General features: G+C 42.4%; 1 protein-coding gene across 9 annotated transcripts in view; it reads right to left on the reverse strand.

Moving 5' to 3' along the window:
• NCALD (neurocalcin delta) overlaps positions 1–27,729 on the reverse strand; it is a 366,474-nt gene that overhangs the window by 172,178 nt on the left and 166,567 nt on the right. Inside the window, exon 1 of one of the 9 annotated variants that reach the window (XM_081816331.1) lies at positions 21,490–21,772. The exons of 7 other annotated variants lie outside the window; for them this stretch is intronic. The gene's annotated coding sequence lies outside the window, so the exon portion shown is untranslated. Of the gene's footprint in view, positions 1–21,489; positions 21,773–27,729 lie in introns of those variants that run through there. One more of the 9 variants, XM_081816328.1, reaches the window with a different exon arrangement.

The following is a 27,729-nucleotide window of genomic DNA, read 5'->3' on the forward strand; positions in this document are numbered from 1 at the left end:
TTGAACCTCTGGATGTTCCACAAATAATAGTTATTATGTTATTTTTAGTTCCAGCAATATAAGAATTCTGATCTAAGATAGATTCTTAATGTTTTTCTTACTTATAATAACCTATACATTTTAATAATATAGATATTTAGAAGACATTTTGGCTTAATAAAATGTAATCTTTCCAAGCATGATTTTTCTAACTGAAAAAAAAAATCTATGAAATGGCTTTTATATATTTTTCTTTATCTCATAGTTACTTTGCTGACATACAAACAGATCACAACTTGAAAAGTAGTATTTTACAGTTTTTCATTGTTAGGATGTGGAATCTAGTCAATGTGAATTCACAGCGTTTTACACTTTAAAATATAGTTAACTCCATTCAGACTTTCAGATTTTACTGAAACAACAACAACAAAGGATACTTGATTAAAATGGCAAGGTAGGTAAAAAAGCAGTTACTAGAGCTGACCTGACATAGGACCCCAACAGCTTCCATTAGTATCAGAGTGGACAGACCACTAAAGACCAAGCTGGTTGGTGGCATCTCAGTCAGATGGGCTGAGAGCAGGAGAAGAGAGCATCACACGAAAGGTATTAAATATTCTGCCGTTCTCTATGCCCCCAGACAACTTTCATTTATCTGCTGACAGAAGTACATTGAAATACAGCCTGTCTTACCTATTTTTTCTTTTCAGAGATTGCTAAGATGATGATGGAGGGAGGGAGGGGTGTGAATGTAGATAGGAATGCAGGTGTAAATAATGAACAGGCTATAGGATCTATTTTTATATAATAGCAGCTTTCGTTGAAACATATACGTAAGGGAAATTTTGTAGATTACACACATATCTTGCTAATTTAAATGATCACTTCAGGGAAACAAAGAGATAAGGGGGAAGTGGGCTAACTTTAGAGCAGTCGCTTACCATTACGAGGCCTCTTTATACAGAAAAGTACATGTATTAAAAGTACATGTATATCTAAAACCCCTTTCTGACATCCATTTCAAGTTGGCCCTTACTTTTCCTTTAAGAGCTCCATCAGGAAGTTTATGGTTTATGAGCAAATAAATACAGCTGTGGCCAAATTTGCTTTTTCAGAAGCCTGAAGTGAATCCTTTTTTAATGGTGTCAGTGCTTAAAATAGTTACTTTATGTATTTTGGGTTGCATATACAAATTTCAAGGTTTATGATACGAAAGTCTGAGAACACTGCTTTGAAATGTTTTAAGTGCTGTATGAGGATACCGTTTAGCTACCAACACCAGTATTTCTAACGATCTTATCTGTCAGCCGTAACATCCACTCATGCTAATGATGAATAAAAGGGTTTCTGGTCTCAGTGTTGATATCCAGCTTTTAGATGCCAAAACATAGCATTTTCACTGAGCAGTATATTGTGACAAGAACTTGTAAATAGAATCAAATAGCTCTTTACATTTTCATTTTAATATGTTTAATAAGTCTGGTAATTTGAATATCAAAATCCAACCCTAACTTTCCTCAGGAAGTGGAAAAGACTTAATATTTTATTCATCTGGAAAAAAAAAATGTGCCATGCTCCAAAACACAATTAAACTAGAAACAGATTATATTCATCCTCTCAGGGGCATTTAGCATAAGCTAAATATATTCACAGCACAGTTGATCATTTATAAACACAGCTTCCATCACAACCAGAGAATTGTGTCCATGGCAGTCCATTCATGGTCTAAAGTGAAAAGCCATGAATTCTGCTAGGCTGGAGGCCCCCTTTAAACATCATGCAATCAATACTGAGATATTTATAAAATGCTTAATAAAAATATTTTAAAACATTCTATTCTCTTGTTTTCTACTTTAAGACTGAGGACTTAAATGAGGATTAATCTAGCTCTCTCCACTTCAGTAAATATGGAAATCAGGTATGGAGGGAATAGACTTAATAGGATTCTAGTTTCCGTTAAAGGATCATTGCTATTGCCCTTGTTCCTTGTTCCTCACAGCACAAATTCACTTACGTGAGGTGCTGTCCTAAGCTGCTTTCAGTTGCTAAGATTCATTCTGATGCCATGATTCTGTGACTCAAGGTTGTGAGGAATGGATACTTTTTTCATTTCTTTCTTAAAGCTGGTCTTAAATTCAGAAAGCATGTTACGACAAAATAAAAAGCATTAATAACAAGAAGAAACCAAATTCATTCCAGGGAAGAGAGATTGGATAAATGGAGGTTATACAAATGTATTTTCTAGCCAATTGGTCAGTCAGCAACATTTATAGAGAACCTACAAGGGCAGAGCCCAGATGGAATTAGCCCCTCTCCTCAGGCCATCTGCAATGACCTGTGTGGGAGAATGGCAGGCTGGGTCACAAGCAGAAAAATACAATCATCCAATAGCCATCCTATGTGTTTATGCATTCCTTCAACAAACATTTACAGAGCATCCACCATGAGGCAAGGCCTAGGGGCTAGGAATGAATGATATGACTTCAGTTTTAAGATGCTCACTCCTAGAGGGGAGAAGCCGGCTAGTCACTTATGACAGACAAGTAAACAAATAAAATAATCAAAATGTGAACAGTTGAATGACAGACTCACATAACTTGAATAGCTGGTCTGAGCAATACCTTCTTCCTTCCCTTTCCCTTCTGATGGTTTTCCTCATTAGCACTTGGTCATTAGCACCATCATCACTTAATGTCATCATACATTTATTTGTTTATTTTGGTTTTCTGTCTCCTTCCACGAGAAAGTAAGTCCTTGAAGGCAAGGGATTTCTTTGGTTCACTGAGGTAAACCAGCCCCCAGAACAGGACTTAACAACTAGGAGGTGCTCAATAAACATTTATAAATGAATGTATGAGTAAATAATCATTATAGAAGTCATTCCAAAGAAAGTATGATTATCTGGAAAGATGGGAGGCAATGATGTTGGGTTATTACAAAAGGTAATTACATTTTGACAAAGAGGAAGTTGAAAGTCAATCAAGAGAAGTTTGCTGGGCAGGTCCTCGGGGACACCTAGCAATAGGTCCATGGAGTACAGGTAGTTTTGTCTGCCCAGTGTCCTGACCTCGTGGAACTGTCTCCCAGCCCCCCGTGGCTTTAATAGGGTAGCCAATCCCAAACATCTACTCCTCTGACCAAGGGGGAAGAAGCAAACCAAGCTAGGCCAGCTGGTTCTCCCTCCTGGGCATTTACCCCTGGACAAGAACGAGGAGCAAAGGCAGCTATGAGGGGAAGCAGCATCTCAGAAGGATGGTTTCCGTGTTCTGGCTTCTGAGACCCTGTGTTTTGCCCGGGTTCCTGTCTTCCCCAAAACCTGTTCGGTCAGCTCTTCCCTCAGCTCTTTAAGCTATTAATATCCTTCCAATAAACTTTTTTTTTTCCTGGCTCTGATAGTCTCAGTTTATTGCTGATGATTACATTCAAAGCGCTCTGTGACCACAGGAGCTGATTAGATGAATATGTTTGGAAAGGCTCAGAGTAAGAATTTTTATTGAGCACTAACCATGTGCAGGTACTGAGCGAAGCTCTTTATAGGAGTTATCCACTTTAATCTTTACAACCATCTCCATGAGTACCTATTCCCATTTTAAAACCGAGCCAAACTCCCCACTCTATACCAAGTGGCTGAGCCAGCACTTGACTCTAAAGACCACAGTCTTAACAGCTCCCCAGTGTCCTCCTGGGAAGCGCAATTTTGAGTGTGTGTCATGGTCAGGTTAGGTGAGTTAGGGTTAGGGATTAGGTGGAGATGGGTATCCTTAGGGAATGGGTAGAGTTAAGGGTAGTGGCACTAGCTTCCGTGCTTAAAATTCAGGATTCTGACATTCTGAATTGTGTTATGATTTTTTTTCCCTATGCCATGTAAAGAATTAAGGAGAGTTTCCTAGTGAAAACTGCTGAAACAGGTGCTTGGGACAGGTGGTTCCAAAGTCTGAAAAAGACCTTAGCATAATTGCATATTTTTATTAATTAACCACCAGATACATGTATACATGGAAGTGACTGTAAATCACATAAATACATTTAATTAAACTTAAACAAAATGTATCCCCAATTCAGTTTCCTCTAAACTGATTCCAAAGATGCCTCTGGCTATGCCGCTGTTTTCACACATGAGGATTAGCAGTCACAGTGGAGAGACAGTGCTCTTAACCAATTATAGTCAAAAGTTCCTTCTCCTTAAAATCTTACAAGAACGTTTGGCCATGTGGGCTAAATGGTAGGGTTCTGAGCTTCTGAGCTCACAGTGCATCTGGCCTGCGCTTTCCCCTCTCCAAGTCTGCTTTATCCCCATGATCAGAGAGTCCTCTTCCTCCCTCATCACGCCAAATAGGAAGCAGAAAATGGTCCATGCTTCTTGTTTAGTAAGACAGGAGAGGTCAGGTCTTCAGATGCAGATTCATCAAAATGTGCTGTCTCCCTCAGGGAACACAATGGAAACTGTGCAGTAGGATGAATTAGCATCATTCATCCCACTGGAGCTTCATGAAGTCTTGGCTCTACCCTATCTCCCCAAGACAGAGATCAAAATGGCAACATCCAAACCATCCTTCATTGGTACCAGTGTGTGGGGGCAAATGGGACAGTGCCAATATGATTAAATTAAGGACCTTGAGATGGGGAGATTATCCTGGATTATCCAGATGGGCCCAATGTAGTCATAAGGAGGCAGGAGTGTCAGAGTTAAGGCAGAAGACAGTGGAAGCAGAGATTGGAATGATGCAGCCAGAAGCCAAGGAATGCTGGAAGCTCTAGAAGCTGAAAATGGAAAGGAAATGGATTCTCCCCTCAGAGCCTCCAGAAGAAACCAGCCATGGTGACCTTTTGACTTTAGTCCACTGAAACTAATTTCAGGCTTCTGCCCTCAGAACTGTAAGAGAATAACTTTGTGTTGTTTTAGTCTAAGTTTGTGGCATTTTGTTACAGCAGCCATATGAAACTGATACAACCACCTTCTCACCCTGACACTTCTTTCCTACGCTGACCTCACCAGCACCCACCTTTGCTCCCCTCCAAAACTACACACTACATCCAAATGAGGGCTTTGGGAGTAGTTCTCTCTTCATCAACCCTGAACAATTGCCCTGGGTGTTAGAGAACTCAAGGCACCAGAAACTCTGTACCATGAGGATAGGAAATGCTTGCATGCAAGGGGTAGGATGTGCAGAAACAATTTAGGACAGCAGTAAGGGCTACTGAAAAGGAGTATGGAGTCATCAGCATATAGGTGATGGTTAAAGTCAAACCATAGCTAGACCATGTAAATACATGATAGTGACCTTGACTGAACTAGGAAGTGGATCAAGGGGATTTAGTTTACAAATCATAGGCCTATCAGAGATACCATAGAAAGTTAAGAGAAAAGTGATCTAGAATATAATTTTTAAAAATTAACCTTGAGCTGAAATACAGTCTCAGCTAGGTCATGAAAAGGATTATATCTCATTCAGAGAGAAGCAAGCCTCAAAGAAAGCTCTTGAATTCCATATTGGGCACAGGGATACAAAAATAGTCATAGTTCCTGACCCTAAGGAGATTACAGATAATTTCATCACAATGTAATGTGTGGTGTGATAATGGTGTCAACAAGTATACTCTGGGGGCACAGGAGAGGGGACAGTTAGTCCAAAGGATGGCCTGCAGAAAACTTTCCTGGAGGAGTAAAAACTCATTTGAAGGATGAGTAGGAGGGAGAGAAAGCAGGGGAGCATTCATGGTAGAGGAAATAGCACAAAGTCCTGGTCGGGGGTAGTTAAATCAATATAAGTGGATGAGTTCCCCCAGGAAGATTATGCATAGTGACAAGAGCAGAGGAGCAAGGCTAGAACCCTGGAGAGGAGTAAGGGTTAAAGAGAAGGCAAAGGAAAGGAAGCCCACAAGTAAGTCCAAAAAAGACCAAAAGGATCAGGAGAGAAGTCAAGAGGAAATGGTGTCATGGAATCCAAGAGGGTAGAAAGCTTCAGGAAGGAGGGAGTTGAGTGAGATGAGTACTAAAAGGGTCAAGAGAAAACCAGAAGTGAGTTTTCTCAGAGCAGGTGCATTAGACAAGGAGAGTACAAACCGGATTGCAAAGGGCTCAGTAAAGAAACGGAAGCACCATGTTGAGACCGTACTTTCAAGTATCTTGGTTGACAAGGGAATGAGAACCATGCCTACTTGTCAGGTTTTTAAACTTTGGAGACAAAAATAGGCTTTACAAGCTGCCACTAAAATGAAGAGCTAAGATTTAAATACACAATGAGAAGATAAGAATCAACTTGGATCTTTCTCCTCAAACTTAAGACAAAGCTAAAGTAAGTGCAAGTATCACAACAAGAACAGAGGGGCAAGCTGGCTGGAAAGAAGAAAAGCATTTTAGAAGTAAAGTGACTATATATAAAAAAAACTTGTAAAAGAAGTCTCAAACTAAAGATCCCAAGAAGAATGAAGATCTGGAAGCATGTGAATAAGAGAAATGGGGCTGTGGGGGGAAGAGTTAAAGATGCTTAGGCCAAAGGAGTGGATTCCACATCAAAGAAACAAAATCAATAATAGTTGCACAAAATTTTATAAAAACTACAAGGTAAAAAAAAATAGAAATAGGTGAAGAATTTCAGACAACTACGTTATAATGATAAAGTAGGAGATAAAGGACTATTTCAAAACCCAGTTTCCGTGGTCATCCCAAATTCGGCAAACATTCTCTGAGCACTGATGCAGGAGGACAGGATTATATTTACTTAATAGCAAGAAACACAAAAATAAAAGATTTTGCTCAAGAATGACATTAAAATGTTCTTTCATGAAACCAAACGGCAGGATAAGATTTTGATGGATCTAGTATAAAAATAAAGAGTTTAAAGTTTACAACAGAATTCAAATAATTAAAATGGTAGAGGAAAATAAAGAAGAAGAAAAAAGGAATGGTCAGTCATGTCAAATGCTGTTGCAAAGTCCAGTAGTATGAGTACTGAGAAGTGATCATCAAGAGGTCACTGATGACCTTGACAAAAGGTTTTGGGAGCTTCCAAGTTACACATATTTAGAGAATATTGTTAAGAAAAGATCAAAATTTTAACATCAGGATGGGCAGGCAAACAACATGATCCAACTCAGCCTTGTCATTTCTAATTATTTCTTAATAACACTGAACAAGCAAAATAATAATGGTAAAAATTTGCAAGTAGCAATAGAAACATGCAGTAAGAAACTGCATCCTGAAAACGTCTTAATAATGACAACGACCTATAGCGTATCCTTAAGCCTGAAGTTGAGGTCAGACTTTTAACCTACACAGAAAACAGGCACATGACCCCACAGATCCCCGGTAACTACCTGGTGATCACCAATGTCTATCTGGCCTTGCCTAAGGGCTAGGTCATCCCTGTATTCACTTCTGGATGTCAAATAATTAACTCTTGCCTTGTTCTTATTCATTCAAAGGATAGAGTAAAATGTGCATGGATGTCATTATGAAACATCTTGTTAAACCTGGTATCTATCAGTGTTTGGATCTGATCAAGATTTGCACAGAGAGGAAAAAAGCACATTTTCACTATTAAAGAAGGCAAGCTTTCTCTCTTTCCCCGATGCCAGGAGAAAAATTCTTCTGTAATTGAGTGCCAGGTCATTGACTGGCTGTCAATAAACGTTCTATGAATTAATGAAGGGTTAAGAAATAGGAGTGCAGCAATAATTAGCATAAGTGTAATGTAATGTAAATGTAATGTAAATTACCATAAGTGAATAAAGGTCTTTCCCACAGTTTTGGTAAGGGATGGATAGCTCTTTACCTGAACTCAATGTTCCATTTTTGCAGTGTCACAGAAACTCACGGATTCAAATTAATTGAAAGGGAAACACATCTTAATTGATGAGATGTCTGAAATACAGGCTAGTTTTAATGAGGCACGCCTTTGTAAGTCACACAGAAACTAATTGCGCTCGAATCAGTGCCAAGGATTACTAAATAGGTTGTCTCCCCAACCCTTTCAATGACTTAGATCATGGTTGTTTTTAATTAATTCTTTCTCTTTACTGCAAGTAGGAATTTTTAAAAGCTGTTAAGTAGCTTAACTTTTCTCCTTAGCGCCATTCCAGTTGACAGAAAAATTTGCCGAGAAAATCCCTCTTCTTAGTAAAAAAAAAAAAATAAACTTCTGCTCAACCTGGTCTAAACAGCTACAATTCTGATTTAATGAATGTGGTTTGGTAAAAATTAAATTGAGTGTACTTATCACTATATAGCATTACGGGCGCATTGCATTGACAAACCTGGCAGAGAGAAACCAACACTGTGGAATGGCTACCATTGGGAAGTATTTTCCATTTGATAATGTCATTTGATCCTCGTGACAATACCATGAGGCGGCTACCATTATCCCCATTTTACTGATGCTGAAACAGATTCAGAGACGTGAAACAGTGGCCTTAAGATCAGACAGGTAGTAAGTGACAGTGGCCAACGGGATCCTAGGGCAGTCTTACTATAAAGCCCATGAGTGCTTTCCTCATCATATTGTTAAAAAAAAAAAAAAAAGACCCTATTCTCTGGGAGCCAACTCAGTGCAAAAGCGGAGCTTCTAGGAGAGTGGTAGTCAGCATGCACTTAGTGCCATTTTTTATCATTTAATATTCTTTTCAAGGTTGAAGTTGTGCTCTTTGAACACTTACTGACATCTTGAGCCTAGCAGATTTTGTCGCATTTGCAATTTTGAGAGGAAGAGTACCTAGATGAATGTTCTGGAGTTGGCATGTTGAAATGAATCTCAAATACTTCTAGAAAATGATTTATTAAGGCAGAGACACAGGAAAATCAGTTGCCTTGGGTAGCAACAGGAAGGGACTGGGTTAGATATTAAGGAGAACCTCCTGACACTAAGACAAGATAAGCACTGAAATGAACTGAGGACATTCAGTGGCACCCTTGTGTGAAGATATATATATATAACAATCAGTGATCCATCATCAGTCATAGGAAGTGTATACGGAAGCAAAAGCATGGACTATTTTAACTGACTCCAACATGTCTCCCTCAAATGTGGACACGACTGGTGAAAAAGCAAATCGTTTTGTGCAGTTTTGTGTGATGGTCAGTCAGTGTGGCCATAAGGGGAGACACAGGAGAGGTTCAGGAAGACAGAAGTTTTTTATACTCACAGGTCCTAGAGACAGGAGGCACATCATGTCATACATACAGGGCCATGGCAGGGGGAAGCCTCGGGGCGGTCAGGAGGCAGAAAACAAGAGGAGGGGAAAGTCTAGGCCACAGTCTTTACTGGGGCTTCCATGGAAAAGGCAAGGCAGGGCAGAGGAAATAGTTTAGGATTGGCTAGTTTGAATAACTCCAGCGGGTTTGGGGCTAAAGTGGTGGCCTCTCATTTCCTGGTACTGGGCCCTGGCGTGAGTGAGAGCATGGGGAAATGTCAGCTTGGTATGAATGAGCCAGATGGAGGAGGTATGGCTCTGGATTGGTTAGTTTTCTTTTCAAAGGCATGCTGCCCCTGAGTCCTTTGCTATCTCTAAGAATTGGCTAGCCCAGGGAGGGGCAGTGTATCCCCAGCCAGAAAGGTTTTTAAGGTTTCAAAATATCATAATATATAGGAAATTAAAAATACAAACCATACACAAATATACCAAAAATTAGCACCAAATTATAGAATCTAGATAGAGCCCCAGCATCTGTTTAACCTTCAGTATGACAGCCTTTTGGTCCCCCAGAGCCCAGACAGATAGCAGTATGCACAGCTGGTTTGGGGAAACTCAGAGAACAAACACAGTACAATGACCACAGCTGACAGGCCAACAGACGATCCAAACCCAGAATGAGACAAACTGAAGGTTGGGACAAAAGATGTTATAAAGCATCACGACATACTGGATAAACTGTACAGAAGCTAATTGGTCGGCTGCTGAATGGAAAACACACAAGCCAAATTGTCTGGAAGTTAAAGGCACATCACACAGAATAGCTAAATCTGCTACTGCCACAGAGAATGCATTTGGATGCACCCAGAGGCTTCTGAATAGAACCTACCACCAAAGCTATACATACTTTATGATTAAATTAAGGCTGTTTACAAATGTGTTTTTAAGAAGAGAAGTACCAACTTTTTACCAACAAACAAAGCCAACACATTTAAGATTTTAATCCAGTCTGAAATAACAAATAGAATGGAGAAATTCTACTGGATAAATTCCCCTCTGTAGGGTAGGCTATAATACATTTTAAGCCTCAAAAGTAGTCTATGCTTCTCTTTTATCAGAAATATAACATCCATTCATTTACTATCTATAGGAACTAATGTTTATGATTATTCTGATATATAACATAAACTTATGAACCAGATTGCAAAAACAGCATCTGTGCATCCTTCCAACTGATACAACAAACAAGAGCTCACAATGGGCATTTCGTGGTACCCTTGTCATGTGCATGTACCTGCAAAGATGTTTACCAGCGAGTAGGGATGATAGCTTGACACGGAGTGTTGACTGAAAGCATCATTTCAGCCTAACTACCGTAATTTCTGAAGTAAATCATTGTTTGATGTCAGTTCTTTTACAGTCATTAATATATCACAAGCACAGGTCAAACCATTTCAAGATATATTTCTTTTTATGTCAGGAAGGCCCAAAACAGGAAGTGATAAATCGTTATTATTTTCTTTTTCTTTTATCCCCAGACCTCTCAAGTCATAAGCTTGGGGAGGGAATGTAGTTAGTTAGCCATCACCTGAATGAGTCATCTTTTGCATACGGCTGTCTTCACAGCACCCGCTTTGTGGTGGTAGAATTCCAGTTTGAGTCAAGGGTATGGCAACTACCTTTGAAAGCAAGCAAATGCTTTACATAAAGGGGAGCGAAAAGGAGAGGCCCCCAAGTCTCACTTAACACCATTCATTTCAAACTCTGCATATCCCGTACCTGAAGAATAGGGAAAGACCCACTCTCAGCACCAGAATTTGTGTTCAGACTGTACTTGGTAAACCATATGAGCTGATGAGGAGAGGCAGATGCACCCAAACCAAAGTCAACCCATTTGCTGCTGGCCTCTTGCTAATCAAAGAATTTCACTGACAAGCTGCCAGCGTCAATCCTGACAAGCTTAGCAACAAAAACCTTATCAAGGTATAGCAATTTTTCACATTAAGCAATTTCAAACATTTATTACTTATGCTTGCCTATAAGGACCACATAGTACAACATGACAGACAAAATCCAAACAAGGATAGTGTGAAAAATGCTATTAGAGGTATGATTTATGTACTATAGGAACACAAGAGATGGACAACCTCTCTCTGGCAGGTTGGAGAATAATAAGAAAAATGCAACATAACAACTACCACCAACATTTACTGAGAGCTGACTTTGGGTCAGGAATGATTCCAATGCTTTATATGTTTTACCCAACTTAATCCTTACAATTCAATGAGATAGAAAATAATAAAGTACAGCATTCATTAAGCATGTGTGAGGCATTGCTCTAAAGGCTTTTTCTTCAATAAATTCATTTAATCCTCACAGCAAGTCTGTACAGATCTTATGACCTCCATTTTCCAGATGGAGAAGCTGAGGCACTGAAGGGTTCATTAACTTTCTCAAGGTCATATAAATAGGAAGTGGTGAAGCCACCATTTGCAACCAGACAGTCTGGCTCTGCTGCCGACATGCTTAACCACTAATATACGCGGCCTCACCCAATTACCATCCCATAGTTACAGATAAAGAAATTAAGGTCCAACTGATGAATGGCTGTTCTAGATAGAAAGTGTAAGTGGTCTGACTGCAGAGCCTGCCCTCCCAAGAGCTATCTCATGAAGAGAGCCATCTGAGCTGAGACTGAAGGTTGAGAATTTCATAAGATGGAGAGAAAGGGAAAAGCATCACGACATACTGGATAAACTGTACAGAAGCTAATTGGTCGGCTTCTCTCAGGAGAGAAGAGTATGTGTGGAAAGCCACCCATCGTGGAGAGTTCTGACATTGAGAAGTGGTCTGGAATGGCTCAGTGACTACTCTGGGGTTGCCCCACTGATCTGTTCTTGAAGGGGGTGACTCAGAAGAGTCACACCAGAGAGAAATGGGCACTGGGAAAGTAGAGCATCCCTGCTACCAATCAAGGTGGCTATCCTGAAACTTTACCAAGCAACAGCTGCAGTCATTTTTTGCAAATTCAACTTTCAACATAATCCAAAATGCCAGAAAACAATCATTTCCTATTTGCAGGAGGTTTTGCAGAGCTGATTATGAATAAAATGCATCATGCCCTGTTCCTTTTATCAGGAACCTCACTGACAGAGTCATTTACTTTTTATGAAGACAAATGAATATGGGTATTCTGATTAGAAGCAGAACAACATCAGCTCATGAACCAGACTCTGGACGTAACATCTGGGACATGACAGCTATCAGAGGAGGAAGCTGAAGATGCATCACACAAGAAGAGACATCAGTGCTAGGCACATCTGGTGAATCCAATTGACAGAGGCAACTTGTCCTGTGTTAGTAGACTCTCATAGTGAGCATTAGCCTGTCCCTCTCAGCAACTGGACATTGATATTATTATCCTTCATAAGGGAGGATGGTCACCTTGGGGTGGAAGTGGGGGTGACAATGTATTGGACATGCAAGGTGGCTTCCAGTCAGACCATTTCCTCTGACAAGTCTACTACCCACAACCTTTTTGGAGAGATTTTTCATCATAGGACAAGCCTGCCTTGTAGCTAATTGAACCAGAGACAAGTGTGTGACCCAAAAGCAGGTTTTATAGGCTGCCCTATGAGTACTAGAGAGTGACCCATCAGACTTTTTTCTGGAAGAGTTTAAATGCAAGACATATAAAAAATAGTAGAGCACAGAGTGACAAAAAAGCAGAAAGACCCATGAGTAAACGAATGTCAAGAAACAGCAGGGAGCAGAATGAAGTTGGCCACAAGCAGCGTCTTCCCATTTAAAGAAAGACTCTCTTACAGACAATAATGGCACATGGTTGGCTTTCCTGCTGCTCCCATCCAGATCCATCCCCTACCCTTCTATGCCCCAGGAGGCTGATCTCTACAGATTGCACCGCCCGAGATCCCTTGCTCTCTGGCTTCCTGCGGAGCTGTGCCAATTGGAGACATAGCAGGAGATCAAAGGGCAGGAGGAAAAAGAGTTGGGGGGCATTTCTTCCCTTTTCCCTCCCTGCCTTGCATCATGCTTCCAGCAGTGACCTGTCCTTGTACAAGTTAAGACCCTGTCAATGGCCCTTTCTGTACCTCCAGTGCTTGCCAGTTCTGGCTTCAGGCTCAAGAGGGATTCTTCCTTTTGTTGTCCCTGGCTGCTTCAGGGACTTGGGCTCCTCTGCTCCTGCCCACATATCTATAAACAATCTCTTCATTAAAGTACCTTTCAAATCCCAGCCTGGGAGCCTTTTCTTCCCATTGGGGCTGATTTGCAGAAGAACACAAAATAGAGAGCAATAAGACAAGAATGAGTGGAACGAAGTCTGCGAAGAGTCTCTTTACTCTTCCCTGCTCCTCTGTTGAATAAATCCTTTCACTGGAGGTGAACTGTGTAGACTCTGGAGAGCCTCAGTAATCTATGGGGGAGTCAGGGCATCACCTACAAGCCTTTCCTCATTGTGACGTTTGTTCAACCAGTGATTTTTTTTTATACAAGCATTTACTGAGCCTCTACTACGTACCAGGCATCATGCAAGGCTCTGGGGATCAAGTGGCAAACAAAATACACACAGTCTCTGCCCTCATGGATTTTACAGTGGTCGGGGAAGTAGGGAAGGCAGGGTTTGATGTAGTCATGGAGCAGACAGTAAACAAATAATCATGTAAATAAGCTTATAATTACAAACCTTGACAAGTGACTCAAAGGAAAACTGGAAGCTAAGAGAAAAATAGGAAGTCTGATTTAGAAGATTGACTCTAATGACTGGAGCTGCTATTGGCCAAACTACCCATCTTATGGATGAAGAGACTCATAAAAAGTGAATATGGAGAAGACTGTGACATAAGCATGTTTAGGTAAAAATGCCTGGGCTCATAGGGCAAAGCCATGTCACCTCCAACACCTCCTTTTGCTACAGAGAACAGATGAGGCTGGGTTTTGATAAGTATATTATGTGGAGGACAAGTATTATGGTGGCCAGGTCAGTCCAGACACGGTCCTCAATCTCTGCTTCCAAAATTTCCTGTCACCACAGAACGTGCCTCTGGAGAGGTAAGAATTTTAGTATTTGAGGAAATATGAAATGAGGCCAAAAGCGGTGCCAGTCACCTCCTTTGTTCAATTTGGGGAAAAGTTCTCATCATTCCCCTTTTTCTGAGGGCACAAAGCATTTAGAATAGCACCTCTCAGAAGCTGTTCCACTTTATCCACTATCGTCTCCTCAAAACTGCATTGCTTCTCTCGGGGTATGAGTGATCTGAGTTAATGGGGTGTCAAAACTTTTTTTTTAAGATTTATTTATTTATTTGAGAGAAAGAGAGTGCACGAGTGGAGGGGGGAGGGGCAGAGGGTGAGGGAGAGAATCTCAAGCAGATTCCCTGCTGAGTGGGGAGCCTAATGTAGGGCTCAATCCCAGGACCCTGAGATCATGACCTGAGCCAAAACCAAGAGTGAGGGCTTAACCAACTGAGCCACCCTGGCACCCTGGGGAGGTCAACACTTCTGAGGAAAAAAAGAGGAGGAAAGTCCTCCTCTTACTTTCTTTTGTTCCCCAATGTCTTGGATAACTACTAGTAAAGATATGTCTTCAGTTTGTCTTCTTATGTGATACTCCATTAGGAACAAAAGAACATTGAATTTTGGGGGCGTCTCATTTTGGGAATGGGCAATTTACAACCTTTGATGTTTTTATACAATACTCATGTAATATTCAATTAATGAGTTCCTATTATGTGCAAGACATTATGCTAGTCTCAGGGGATATAGTAATGAGCTCAACCTACATGGCCCTTGCCTTTAAGGGATTTCTAGTGTGGTCAGAAAGACAAGATAATTAGCAAGCAATTGCAAAAAAATTATAGTAAGTGTTACATAGGATACTTACAAGACACTTAATAAAGACTAGAAAAGTCAAGGAAAGCTTTCCCAAGAAAATTGTCACTTTAAGTTAATTACCTAAAGGATTTGTAGCTGAACAGAAAGCTGTAGTGGGTGAGGGATTGGGACTGTTCTAGGCAAAAGAAACAGCTTCATGTGCAAAGGTACTGGGGTGAGAGAGAGGTGCATAGGGATGCTGACTGAAGGTCCCTATGGCTATAGGAAGGGATGTAAGAAAAAGAGATGGGGGATGAGGCTGAAGCTCTTTCATTTGGCTGGGTCACGACCACACTTGGAAGCCCAGTTAAAGGTGTTGGCCTTTATCTTAAGGTTACCACGAGTCCCTTGAAGAGTTCTAAGCAAGAAAATACATGATTAAGTTTATGTTTTGGAAAGATCATACTGACTCAATGTGAGATAAGGACTAGAGGGTTCCAAGAATGGAGGGGAGGCATTGTTTAGGGAAGATGTGGCATCAATCCACGTAGGAGACAATGCTGGCCTGGACTTACTCAACTTACAAAGCCTCAGACATGGTTGAACTTGAGCTGAACTTGGATGAGTGAGTTGGCAGGACTTAGGGTGGACTGGGTGGACACAGAAGGTGAATGAAGAGGTGACCCATGCCTCTCAAGGATGACCCATGCCTCTCACCTGCCCACCTAGGCGAATGGTGATGCCAGACTGAGAAAGAGCAAGTTTACTGGACGAGAAGGAAAAATTATGAATGAAATTTTAGCTATGAACTTAGAGGTGATTTCAAGGTATCCGAATGAAGACACTTAGTAAGCAGTTGAATAAACCCCTCTGGGCACCAAGAGAGCAATCTGGTTGGACCTAAGGATGGAACTCTTTAGATATAGATGGTAATTAAAGCCACGGCTACAGCAATTGTTCAGGGAGAGGGTAGTGAGATAAGAATAGAGCCTGAGGGAGAACACTGAAGACCATTTAGTGGCTTATCAAAGGAAAAAGAGCCCAGAAAGGACTGTCCAGAGAGAATGGGAGGTATGCATGGAGGCCGTTCCACACCTGAGTTCATATGGCAGCTACCAGGCAGACTTCTGAGCCAGGCTGCCTGTAGGTAGGTCCTGGCTCCACTCATAAATGACACGACCTTGAACAACTGACTTAACTTCTTTGGGCCTCAGTTTCTCTCATTTTAAAATGGTGACAATACCATCTATAGAACCCACTTCATAGAATCGTTCTGAGGATTACATGACTTAATATTTATAAAGTGCTTAAAAGAGGGCATGGCACTTAGTATAAGAAAATCCAGCTTGTTATTACACATGTGTGCACGTGTGTGTGTTCAACTGAATGAGTCCTATGTCTCAGGTTCAGATAAAAAATAGTGATGTTGTATATTCAGAACTCTGAAGAGGTAGATGACTTCTTCATATGCATCTGTGTTTATGGACACAACACTGAGTCAGAAAGGGTTATTCTGCAGCTCACATCACGTTCCAATAACCAGCCAGACTGCGAAGTGAGTCACCACCCTGTCAGGCACTTCCTCAGAGTTCGTCCACTGGGTCCCCGGGCAACAAGGGCCTCTGAGCAGCGCGTAATTAAAGCCAGAGTAGCTGAAGAGGGAAAGGAGGCTGATCATTAAGGTGTCAGGGAAGAGCCAGGTGGGAATGATGATGGATTAAAAACATGCATTTAGCTTTACTCTCTCCCCCAAGCCCCACAAAAATGACAGTAAAAGGATTTTATTATAGGCATAAACCCACAAGGACAAAGAAAATACGAAAAGAAACAAAAGCAATGAAATTTTGGAAGCTGGAAAGTAGATGGGCAAGTGATAACTGACTCAACAAACCTGAAAATATGAATCCTAAGGCAGTAGTGGGAAAGACAAGAAGCAACCAGATTTACATAATCCCCAAATGGCCCAGGAATTGGCAAGCACCAGGTATTTCTGGAAGAAGGAGATGATGTTGGGACTAAAAGCAAGAGGATTAACTGGAAGTCTCCTTAAGAGACCGTTGGATCCCCAGACATCCTCCTTATGCAGCAGGATAAATGCATATTATAGATTTCCTTATCTTCTCAATTCCTCCTCCCTCCCTTTGGTGTGTGATTTTGCAGGTGCAACACTAGAAACAGAATATACATCTCTGCCTCACTGATGTTATGTTTGGCCAACGCAACAAGTTCTGAGCCTAGGCCTTGAAAGACATTGTGGACTTCCACATGTCCCTGTTGCAGCTCTGACGTGGCCGTGGGAAGACTGTGCCCCCGGGAACTGCTGCTCCAAGAAGAATGAAAGACACACATGACAGATCTGATCTAAGCCTACAGTCCGGATCCACGCCGAACCAAGCCCCGCTGACCTGCAGTCACATGGTGGAGAAGCAAGTGCTTGTCGCTGTGATATGCCATCGATATTTTGTGGCTCCGTGCTGCACAGCATAGTTGACTGAGATGCAGTAGGTCTGTACCAGTGGAGCACTGCCCTAACCAAAGTAAAGGACTTGGCTTTGGAACAGGTCACCGGCGGTCATATGGATAAATATACTAATATATTCACGTACGGCAATATACACATTTTGAGAGGCTAAGAAATGATGAGGAAGATACTATAAAAGATGAAAAAATGGTGCCCCGTGTTTTGTAATGCAAAACATTTGGTATAATTGTAACCTATGGTAACTCGGAAGATAGAAAATATACCTAATGAACTCAAAGCTTTTAAGTCTGCCAGGAGGTTTCCAGGCAGAATGTTGACAAAGAGGACTAGAGCGTCCTCAGCAAGTTTAGGCCAAAGCACATAAGGAGTGGGCAGAGATGCAAGGATTTAGAGGCAAGGCCGTGCTCTGTGGACATATGGCAGCTGGACTCAGGGCGCAAGACTGAGTGCAAACCCCAAACTCCTACCTCCCTCCACTGGGGCTTTGACGGTGTTTCCCAGCTTGATTTGGAAGCATCTAGGTTTGAAAAGGCTCCCGTGCCTGCCACTGGGCATGACTACAGCATGTTGGAACTGGCGACTCCTAAAGCACATTATTCATATCATATTTTAACATTTCTCCTGGTGCCTGGTCCTCAGCAAATGTTTCTTGAACAAATAAATAAACCATCTTAGTCATTTAACCCCCCTGACTTCAGTTCTCTTGGTCTTTTCCAATGTTAGGTTTTCACAATGGATATGTGTCCTAATTCTCGAGCTATAGTGAGGCCTGAGAACTTCTGGGATCTGTTTGTTCAGCTTTAGACTGGCCCTCAGGCATCTGCCATAGGAACCAAGAGATCCATCCCCTCCACGCTGAGTCCCTGCTTCTCCCAAAGTCAAGGCACCACAGCCAAGCTTGACCAAACAAGAGAGAAGAGAAAGAAATTTAGTTCATGTATTGTTTAAAGACCATTAGTTCTATTTCGGCTACCAAGGATTTTTTGTTTGTTTGTTTTGGTCATTACAGCAAAAAGAACAAGTTCTTCAGAGGGCAGTGTTAGATCCAGGTGCTTCTTAGCATCCCCAGAAGATGCCGGGCAGGAGGCAAATAGGAAAAGGCTGCTGTGTGGATCCAGGAGCAAGCCCCAGATGGGCCTCCATCTCTGAGGCAGCTGCAGGCACTCGGAGTTGTCCATGCAAGCATGCAAACGTAAGCTACATGACCCTCCGCATCCTCAAAATGAAACTACTAAAAAGCTCACATCTTTTTTTTTTTTTAAAGATTTTATTTATTTAATTTATTTATTTATTTATTTATTTTTTAAAGATTTTTATTTATTTATTTGACAGAGAGAGAGATAGCAAGAGCAGGAACACAAGCAGGGGGAGTGGGAGAGGGAGAAGCAGGCTTCCTGCCGAGCAGGGAGCCCGATGTGGGACTCGATCCCAGGACCCTGGGATCATGACCTGAACTGAAGGCAGACGCTTAACGACTGGGCCACCCAGGCGCCCTAAAGATTTTATTTATTTATTTGACAGAGAGAGACACAGCGAGAGAGGGAACACAAGCAGGGGGAGTGGGAGAGGGAGAAGCAGGCTTCCTGCAGAGCAAGGAGCCCGATGCGGGGCTCAATCCCAGGACCCTGGGATCATGACCTGAGCTGAAGGCAGATGCTTAACGACTGAGCCACCCAGGCGCCCCTAAAAAGCTCACATCTTCACGTATTCCTCTCTTCTGCTTCATATGCCCATCACACTAGACCAGCTGAAAATCGATCAGGCTTACAAACTGCTTCTCTTCTCCCAGCCCTGGGGTCTCTCTCTGATTCCACCATCTCCCTTTCCCGGTGACCTCATCCTCCTGGGCGAGCAGAACCACACTTCATTTTACCTGCTGGTTTCCCTGGCTGCAGGCATGGGGCAGGGCCACGCAAGCAATGCCCATCAGACACACTTCAGCCCTCTTTACAAGAGAAATGGTCCCAGTGGTTGACCACCCCCCCGCACCCCCGTACCCCGCCCGTCACAGCTGCAGAGCACACCTGTTACCCTCGGGACTCTTCATCAGCTCCAAAGCACAAAGGAGGCAGAGCTTAACACCTAACACACCTGGTGCTTCTTAGCATCCCCAGAAGATGGACAGGCAAAAGGAAAAAAAAAAAAGGAATAAAAGGGGGCACAGGGGGAGGCATTTGACATGCATGTCGTGATGATGAGAGAGATTTACATGTGGATGGCCCTGAGAGGTTTCCTGGGGCTACTTTCCCCCCCCCCCCCCCGGGGTTCTATGAGAGCCAAGAGATCTCCACCTTGTCAAGACGAGAGAATATATCTCCACGGGGACTTGCTACCTGCCATCTGAGGACACATGTCTGCCAGAGCTGGCTGGCGGGAGGCAACTGCCATCCTCTTCTTTCTAGGAATCACACCTTCTCTTTCCCAAGCTCCCTTCTGTCTTCCTTCTCTCCTTCATCCTCCCAGGTTTGGAAGCGTTTGGGTGGCTGCACATCTTGGCTCTCTCTGATGGGCCTGGCTTTCTTTCAGGAGCCCCTCTGCAGCTGGCCCAGGACCCAGATTCCTCGCTTACATGGAGGGGAGCTGTCAGGGCAATTGTGCATTTGTGTTTGGAAGAACCCCAGCGTCTCTTTCACACTGAAGTAGGTATGGGACGGTGGGCGCCCCTCTGTCAGTCACTTAATCTGTCACTAGGTGAACAACAGCCACTACTGTGGTGGACAGCATCCTCAGACTGGGAGTATCTGACTGCTGGCTCTTTTCCCAACTTAAAGAACATCATAGGAAGCATGAGGTGGCCACAGCCCCACTGAAGTTTTCATGACATAAACAAAGGGTCAGCTGATGGCTATCAGGACCTCGCCTTAATTCACTACTGCTTAATTCGCTGTCTGTCTTGTCTGCCATCTGGAGGGAAACAGTATAAGGCGAAAATCTACCTCGCACTAAATAATTTGTAGGACGAAGATATCGGCGCAGTTATCACTTGCCCTTCTCAAGAGCCAAGGAAATCTTGCTATTTTGAAATGAAGGATCAGAGACCTCAGGAGGTCCTGCAATAAAAACCACTTATGTGGAGGACAGGGCTTGGCCCAGAGTCTTGCTCATGAAAGGCACTCGATAAATGCGTGCTGTTTCCGATGAGCTAGAGGGAGATTAAGTCGGGTTGTTTATGAAATGTCTATGTGTGTTTCTGAGAGCCCAGCCGCCTTTGCCTTATAGCAAGCACTGCAAGTGACTTACTCCTGCTTGGATGCAGAGGGTCTTGGAATAATCATACCTGGAGAACCATTTGTTAAATGCTTCCCTTGTACCCGCTCCTCTGGTCAAACACCTTCAATGGTTCCCTACTGCCAGTGGATTTAAGCCCCGGCCACTCCAGGCACAATCTGATTCCACTGGCCCTTGGCTGCCTGTCTCGTCCCACTCTCTGCTGCTCGCTCATGTTCAGAGTCACATTAACAGCAGGTTAGCCAGATGTCCAGTCCGTAAAGGGTACACAATGAAAGGTCTTCGTCTAAGCAAATGCAAGCAAAATCTGCATTCTCAGTATAAAGCTGCTGGAATTCAACAAACAGGATTCAGCAGAGGCTGGGAGTCTACTAGTTGGAGTAAAGGACTGAGAGGCCCAGGGAGGGACAGTCTGAGAAGGGAAGGGCAGGCCGAGTGCGGGAAGGGGGAAAAAGGGGAGAGGTAACCCAGCCCCTGTAAGGTGGAGAAGCAAGTCTTGAGAGAACAGCCAGATCCTTTCTTTTTTTTTTTTTTTAAAGATTTTATTTATTTATTTATTAGAGAGCGAGCGAGAGAGAAACAGCATGAGAGAGGAGAGGGTCAGAGGGAGAAGCAGGCTCCCCGCTGAGCCGGGAGCCCGATGTGGGACTCGATCCCAGGATCCTGGGATCATGACCTGAGCCGAAGGCAGTCGCTTAACCAACTGAGCCACCCAGGCGCCCAGCCAGATCCTTTCAAATGAAATGATTCAGACTTTTTCTCTTTCTGCTTTTGGAAGTGGTAGCTAAGAACGATAGCTGGCATAGATAACGCGGCAGGCAGGGCTGTAAGTGACTTACCTATATACGCTTGTTGAGTTCACACAAGCCTAGGAGGGAGATACCGCTGTTATCCCCATTTTGCTGATGAAGAAACTGAGGTGTGGAGTGGTTGAGTGGCTTGTCCAAGGTCAAACAGCTAGTGAGTGATGGAGCCACGTCCAACTCTAGACTCCAAGCCATTCCGCCTTTTCCATCCACCCTCTGTTGCTCACCCATTGTTACAGATTGTAGAGGTGGAATTTTGTTTTGGAGAAGACCAGAGAAGGGGGAAAAGGATCAGCTGACGTGTGGATTAAAACATAAAGGAAGGAATAAAGAGTTATTAATAGGAAACTGATTTATGGCCTCCCTCACTAAATATATATTGAAAAAATATCCACATAACATTTTAAGAGGACATAAAATATGGGCCTGTCCATAGTAGACACACATTTTGAGGTGCTGCTGACTGTGCCTCCAACCCTCGTTCCCTGGAAACACACACATTGAGCCTTCCCACCCCAGGGCCTTCCTATCCTCCCTCCTCACCCTGCCCTCTCCTGTCCCCTCTCCATTTCCTGCCTGTCAAAACCCTCGGTCATCCCAGCTCATTCGGATGCCACCCTCTCTGGGCACCTCAGGCATGGCACTGTTCCTACTAGGCCTCATTTTATAGGTGTTAATAGACTCACCATTTTTTTGAACAAACAATGCTTTTTGGAACACTCCGACTGTATAATAAAGTATTGGCCTTTGTCCCTGGTTCCTAAAAGGGATCCTCTCAAACCTTGGAATTTCCCAAGTGACAGGAATGTCCTTGTTGCTCTTGGTGGTTCCTTGGACCACACCCGCGTTTATGCTAACAAGGTGGCTAATGGTAGCCCCCAAGATAGTTTCAGGATGGAGGATGGCTATGCTGCAAAAACCAACCATGTGATCCTCTGGTTTCCTTGTTCTCAGGCTCAGCTCCCCAGGTGATGGTAGCCCAACCTCCAGGGAGGGAGGGAGGTTGATTCAATCAATCATGCCTATGTATTAGAACTCTAATAGAAACTTGGAACACCAAAGCTCAGTTGAGTTTCCTGGTTGGTAATATACATCAATGTGCCAGGAGGATGATGCATCCTGAGGACAAGGAAACCTTATTTGGAGGACCACCCAGACCTTACTCTATGTATTCTTTCATTTGACTTGTCCTCCTTTGTATCTTTTGTAATAAAACTCTGATCATAACTATAGCACTTTCCTGAGTCCACATTTGTTGGTCAAATGTGCAGGTGGCCTGGGAATCCCAGAGCTTGTGCCTAGTGTCTGAAATGAGGATAGTCTAGTGGAAGCCCGAGCCCTTACCCTGTGAAATCTGACCTAACTCCAGGTGCCAATTAGTGTCAGAGCTGCACTGCAACTCCCAATAGACTCTGTAGACACATGGTGAGAAAGAGACACAGACCGTGGACCCCTTCACAGGGCTCAGTCTAGCCAGGATGGCAGACACTGACTAGGCAAGTAATGTGAGGAAGCTTTGTTTGAAGTGCATTACAGGGCATGGTGGGGCCTATGGCAGAAGGAGCCCCAGCACCTAAGGACATCAGGACCAGGACTGTCTCTTATTCATCCATATCTGCAACAATTAGGATGATGACTTGGACATCCCAGGTGCTCAGTAAATTATGCCTAATTAAAATCAATGGAATACAATAGCGCTTTGTTCAAATCAGAACATTTTCTACCTTGGAAATTCCTAGGTGAGTGACCCCCTCTCACCTGGCCAGGTGGTTATGCCACATGGAAACCAAAGATATTCCCAGTCCTAAGGGCTCCCTCGTTTCCCCTGACTCTCCTGGCTTGTCTGACCTCTGCTTTTACTTTCCTATTCAACTCACTCCTCCCACCTCTCCCCTTGCGCTCCTTCTCTCTCTCATCAAAGAAAAAGGAATAATCATCACCCTCCTTCAATCAAAGGGATGGCTCAGTTGTTCTGCAACAACAATCAATAGTGATTTGGATGTGAGAGGGGAAGACAAGAGGAATAAAGCAGAGAATTGGGGTCAGAATTCTCCCCCCACCCACAGTGCTCCAGGAAGGCCCTACAAAGCGATCCAGTTAACACTTGAAGTGAAACCTGCCTGCCACTCCCAGCAGCATAAATAGACTGGTAGCCTCAAACTTGTGCTACAGAGAACAAAGAAATGAGAATCATCATCATCATCAGTCTAAATACTCACTATGTGCCAGGCATGGTTCTAGAGTAATAATTAATGTTTTCACAAATGATTTTTCCAGGAAGATTAACCCTTGCTCTAGTAAGTGGCAGAGTAAAGACAAGGAGTCTTATCTCTGTAAAAGCCTATGACTTCAACAAGTCTTTGATTCTGTCTGAACCTCAGCTCTTTATCTGCATAGTAGAGCTCAGACCCATGTCCAGGGTCACGCAAACAGCCAGTAAAGGAGACGGGGCTCGCTTACTTGGATGATAGTCAAGAAATAATACAGACAATCAGTTAAACCCTAGTCCCATACTTAATCTCACAGAACTGAGCAAGGAAAACGACTGAAAGAAGAACATGCTTTAAAAGGCTGAATACCCTTTTACCTAACCCACAACATCATGCCCAACCAGAAGGGTATAATCATGTCACAATTACACTTCGCTTTCATTCTTAAAATACATTTTACCCAACGTTCATTGTACAGCTTAATAAAATATAGAAATAACGACTGGGGAAAAGTTAAATTCTGAACAAGTCGTATTTAAATAAAAATGTAATGCTTCCCCCTACCCAAAGAAATAGATGAAAACAGGAAAGGCTTCTTCCTTAATGGATCTCAGAGATAAAACACAGATAGTATCATTAACCCACTGGGATTTATGAAAGTAATTTTGATTCTTGCATTTATTGAAAGGGTTCTAGTTCTGGCATACTCTTAAATTCTAATTAAACAAACAAGGAAAAAGGTTTTAAAATGAACAATGCAATCAAATATAGACATTCTATTTAGACACAGTAATGTTAGCATAACAAGTGAGTTAAAAAAAGAATAGGGAAAATAATTATTAAACAGATGGGTGGTAAAAAGAAAAGTTTTTCTTCTTTTTTTAATGCACAAAGCCTTAATCTGGAGCCAAGCAGAGATGAAGATAAACAAGAAGTTGCCCTCCATAGCCAAAGAGCATAATACCCAGGAAGTCAAATGAAACCAATCTAAAGTACTGCCTGCAGTTAATATGAACTTAGCACCCTGATGCCAAATGAAATATTAAAGCAAGTTCCCTATTTTTAGGGCTTTGTATCTTGGTGGTTGTATAATGAATCAGGATGTGTCTTGGCAAACTTGCTGGTAGCCTGGAGGATACTTGTTTTCTGACCAAAAATAGTTGGGGTCTCTTAAACTATGGAATGGACATTAAGTGATCAGAGCACTTGAACTTGACTTAACCATCGAATCAAAAAGATTGGTCAGGAGCTCAAGACTAAGGAAGGGCCTGATACCTTGCCTAGCTCTACAAGAACCTGCTGGAACGTAATGATGGCAATCAAAAGTTTAGGCAACACTTTGTCTATGGCATGCAAGACACATTTCATACAGCTCTCTTGAGAAAAACTAGAAGCTTTTCAGAGCTGAGAGCTTTAGCAGGCTGTTGGAGTAGAGCCCCCAGGCTGGAATGTAGCAGGGCATCCCCTACTTGGAATCTGGTCAATCCCTTCACTATCACCTGAATGATGTGCATTTCTCCACTAGAAACACTTTTCTCCTTCTGTCACCGTACCTCAGCACTGCCCAGACCACTTTAGCTCTGTGTCAGGATGTCTCCGAACTCCAGTGCCATGATCCTACCTGGGGCATCTTTTACCTCTCTGTGCCTCAGTCCCCTCACCCATAAAATGGGTTGAGCCTGTTGAATTCTGAAGTCCTTTCCAGTTCTAAAAATGAAATCACACTGAGCAATACTAGATTCCAAACCCCCCCAAATTAACTTTTGGTATTCGACAATCTTGGCCCTGGATGCTAGCAATCACCATGTTTTCATCTGGCCAAATCTCACAATTATGTTTACTCAGCCAAAAATGGACCAACAGCCTCCCCAACAGCTCTTAGGAAGTTTATAACTCTGTCACCATAATCTCATGTTTGTGGGAATTTACTTTTACAGCATAATTGGCCATATAAAGCGGAGCTTAGTTACAACACCACTGAACAAGGAGTCCTTCTTGGAGCTCATTCAAGGGAGTTGTGTTGTGAAAGGACTGGGGATAAGTTACACAGATGTTTTACCAGCTGTTTACCAAATGCCAGGACCTGTTCAGGGTCTTTGCCTGATTATTTCATTAAAATCTCCTCTCAAACCTATAAAATGGGTTATTATACCCCATGTGCTCAAATAGATGAGAGAAATGGATACCAAGAGGATATATAATTCACCCAAAGACACTCAGAAGTAGAATTTGAACCCAATCTGGTTTCAGAACTAGCCCATTTCAAACAAAATTTCATTTTAAATATAGCAGTACAGCATATGAGGGACATCAGTCCTTTTATCTTCTAGCTTTTTATTTAATTAAAAAACTTTTTATTTGGAAACAATTCCAAACATACAGAAAAGTTGAAAAAAAAAAACAGTACATTTGAACATTTGACAGTAAGTTGCTAGTATTCTGCTTCATCTCCTCCATGAATGCTTTAGTGTATTTATGTTGTAACCAAAACACAACCATCAATATCTGGAAATTAACGTGAAAGCATTGCTATCGTCTCATCCTCAAACCCCATCTAGGTTCACCCACTTGTCCCAGTAATGTTGTTTCTAGCAAAAGGATCCAGTTCAAAAATCACATATTGCATTTAATTGTATTACTATTACTCTCCTTGAAGCTGCAATAGCTTCTGCATCATTTCTTTCATGAAGAAATGGCATTTTTTGAAGATTACAGACTAATTATTTCAAAGAATGGCCCCCAACTTGAGGTTTTCTGATGTAGCTTCATGATTAGATTTGGGTTTTGATCTTTGGCAGGAATATTACAGAAATGATGCTATATTCTTCTCACTGCACTTATCAGGTGGCATGTAACTTTGACGTGTCCCATTACTGGTGATGTTCAGTAGAGAAACCTAGCAGACCCATCAACGTAAACTACTAGTTTTTCCTTTGTAATTTATAAGTTTTTCACAAAAAGATACTTTGAGACTGTAAATATCCCATTCCTCAATAAACTTTCAAGTTATGTATGTATACATTTACTTATATTAATATGAACTCAAAGATTCTTGTTTTATTCATTGGGTTATAATCTGCACATTTTTTTTTTTTTATGCTCAAAGTATCCCAGTGAGTGGGAGACCTTTCAAGCCAGCTTCTATGCTCTTTTGACATATTCCATCATTCTTCAAGTACCTTCTTACTTTTTGGCACAATATGATGTTCCAGGTTCATCTTGTACTTTCCCTGCCATAGTTCTGGAATCAGCCAGTTCTCCAAAGAGTCCTGATTTCTTTTAGTGGAAAATGGTTTATAGAAACCAATATGTGGGCACTGGGTGTGTTCACAGCTATTGCTCCTTGCTGCCATTGCCTTCCCCGCCCCCAGTATAAACATCCTTTTCACCCCTCTCCAGCTTCAATACCCCGTAACTGTGCAGACAGCCTTCTCATCCAACTTGGGCTCCAGCATCCTGCCTGAGCCACTTCAGCATCCCTCCTCTAATCCCATGATGCTCACCCCACCCCCCGCCATGCACACTAAATAAATACATACATACCTTGCTCAGCCCTATCTAATGGTTTTTGGACTGGATTGTTCAGGAAGAACAGAGGAAGAGGGCTTAGCTCACCTTTAGATCACCTTGTTTACTAATTCATTCACAAGTTTCACAAACTACGAACACTAAATAAATTCCACATTATTAATTTCCCCTTTCTGTATCTTTCCACTGAGATGCACCAGTGCCCACCATACCATTCCGCTGCTCTAGCCTGGTCAGTGTCCGAAAGGTAATGGCAACACCAGAAGAACAAAACTCATTGAAGTAACTGCTAGAAGGCTTTTAAACATCAGAATTTAGCTAAGGAAAACGTAAGTTTCTTCACTCCTTTAAGAGCAGAATGCAGTAAAGCACACTGCCCCTGACCCATTTTTGGGGGGGGGGGGAGGGTGGAATTAGCTCAATCACTTAAAGGAAAAAAAAAGAAAGAAAAAGAAAATTCACTTAATATACTAGTATAACTGTTTTTGCATGTAGGAATAGTGTGAGTATAGGGGGGAGATGGAAAACAGCGTAG

The sequence above is a fragment of the Leptonychotes weddellii genome, chromosome 4 (assembly GCF_054177405.1).
Source record: "Leptonychotes weddellii isolate Sample4059 chromosome 4, ASM5417740v2, whole genome shotgun sequence".
Taxonomy (NCBI): Eukaryota; Metazoa; Chordata; class Mammalia; order Carnivora; family Phocidae; genus Leptonychotes; species Leptonychotes weddellii.